This window comes from Oratosquilla oratoria, chromosome 15, assembly GCF_046742065.1.
Source record: "Oratosquilla oratoria isolate Oo_2021 chromosome 15, ASM4674206v1, whole genome shotgun sequence".
NCBI classification, from domain to species: domain Eukaryota; kingdom Metazoa; phylum Arthropoda; class Malacostraca; order Stomatopoda; family Squillidae; genus Oratosquilla; species Oratosquilla oratoria.
In genome coordinates, this window is record NC_134791.1 from 10,894,145 (window position 1) to 10,896,644 (window position 2,500).

Here is a 2,500-nt window from a genome sequence, read left to right on the forward strand (position 1 = left end):
TGCAGTTTATTAACGCTTCTAGGAAGAGGAGGAGGAGGAGGAGGAGGAGGAGGAGGAGAAGGATCAGGAGGAGGATGTGGAGGAAGATAAGGATAAGGAGTAAAAATGAGGAGGATAAGGAGGATGGGAGAGGACTAAAGGGGAAGGAGGAGGAAAAGGAGGATAAGGATGAGGATGAGGAGGAAGATAAGGATAAGGAAGGAGCAAATGTAAGGAGGATAAGGAGGATGGGAGAGAACGAAAAGGAGGATGAGGGAGGAGAAGGAAGGAGGAGGAGGAAGGGGGAGGAAGTAAATGAGGAGGAAGATGTCGGAGCGAGGTGGAAAAGGAGGGAAGAGGAAAAGGAGGATGAAGGATTAGAAGGAAGAAAAGAAGTTGGAGGAGGAGGAGGAGGAAGAGGAGGAGGAGGAGGAGGAGGAGGAGGAAGAGGGAGGTGGAAGAAAATAGATGGAGGGATGCAAAGGATGAGGAAGAGGTAAGAAAATAAGGATGGAGGAAAAAGAGAACGAGATGAAGAAAGACAAGGGGAAAGCGTAGGAGGAGGAAGACGAGGAAGAGGAAGAGGAAGAGGAGAAAATAGGTGAAGGGGAAGAGAGAGAGAGATAGAAGATGAGGACGAAGGAAGGAAGGAAGGAAGGAAGGAAGGAAGGAAGAAAACTATTTTCGAGAAGAGAAATCCAGGAACAAAATGGACGAAGCTAACTTAGTTATTAACCTGACACTCTTCCACTCCCCCCTCTCCCACTCCCACTCTCTCCCACTCCCACTCCCTCCCACGGAAAACTTGAGACTGAAAGAAAAGAAGAAGAAAATGGAGCGACAGAAAAAAAAATGGTCTTAAAGAAGTCCAAGAGGTGGGGAAGAACGCGCGAGGGGGATAATGCGGAGAAAATATGTGTGTGTGTGTGTGTGTGTGTGTGTGTGTGTGTGTGTGTGTGTGAGAGAGAGAGTGTGAGAGAGAGAGAGAGAGAGAGAGAGAGAGAGAGAGAGAGAGAGAGAGAGAGAGAGAGAGAGAGAGAGAGAGAGAGAGAGAGAGTGAGAGGAAGAGAGAGGGAAAGGAAAAGAGAGGGAGGAAATGGGGGAGGAAGGAAGAGGACGGAAGGAAGGGGAGAGACAGTGAGAGACGAGAGTAGAGAGATAAACTGAGAGGGACGGGGGAGAGAGAGAGAGAGAGAGAGAGAGAGAGAGAGAGAGAGAGAGAGAGAGAGAGAGAGAGAGAGAGAGAGAGAGAGAGAGAGAGAGAGAGAGAGAGAGAGGAAGAGAGAGGGAGGAAGTGGAGGGAGGGAGGAAGAGGACGGAAGAAAGGGGAGAGACAGTGAAAGAGAGACGAGAGTAGAGAGATAAACAGAGACGAGAGAGAGAGAGAGAAAGAGAGAGAGAGAGAGAGAGAGAGAGAGAGAGAGAGAGAGAGAGAGAGAGAGAGAGAGAGAGAGAGGAAGAGAGAGGGAGGAAGTGGAGAGAGGGAGGAAGAGGACGGAAGGAAGGGTATAAACAGTGAAAGAGTGAGAGACGAGAGAGAGTAGAGAGAGAAACGTGAGAGAGAGAGAGAGAGAGAGCGCATACTTCCTGAGCTTAGTACACATTCTAGGCTAACAACAGGCAATTCCATTCAGCTGAAGGCCATCCTCGCGTTCAAAACCATCTTGCTGAACCCTTTTCTTTCATATTCGAACGCACTAGCAGTTCATTTTCAGCCTTGATTCGAACGCAATGGCTGCTCAGTTTCGTTCCGTTTCGAATGCACTCGCTCTTTTTTATGCACTTCTCTTTTTTTATGCACTGCTGCTCTTTTTCCGATTGAATTGAATGCTCCGACTGCTGATTTCTGCTCCGACTCGAATGCATTGACAACTCATTTCTGTCTCGGCTGAAATGCGTTCAAGTTCATTTCTGTTTTGATTCGAATGCTCTACTGTTTACTTTTGTTCTGTGTTTAATGTATCGTCTGTTCATTCTTGGTACGGTTCGAAGGCATAACTGTTCATTTTTGTTTTGGTGGAAATGTACCTGAGGTTCTAATGAAGTGCAATGATGGAGCCAGAGAATGACAAGAGACTTCGTTCCAAAACGAGGTCAGGTAGAGAGAGAGAAAGTGAGAGAGAGGAGAGAGAGGAGAGAGAGAGAGAGAGGGGGGGGAGAGGACCGAGGAGAGTCAGAAGAGAGAGAGGATAGGTTCTTGAAGTTTCTATCTTTTGATGCCGACCAGACTAAAGCCTTCAACGTTCGCCATCGAGCTAAACCAGCCGAGCACATAGAGAGAAAAAGTGAAGAGAGAGAGAGTAGAGAGAGAGAGGAGAGAGAGAGAGGGGAGAGAGAGGGAGAGGGCGAGAAAGAGCGAGAGAGAGAGAGAGAGAGGAGACACAGAGGAGGGAGAGAGAGAGAGAGAGAGATGAGACACAGAGAGGAGAGAGAGAGAGAGAGAGAGAGAGAGAGAGAGAGAGATGAGACACAGAGAGGAGAGAGAGAGAGAGAGAGAGAGAGAGAGAGAGAGAGAGAGAGA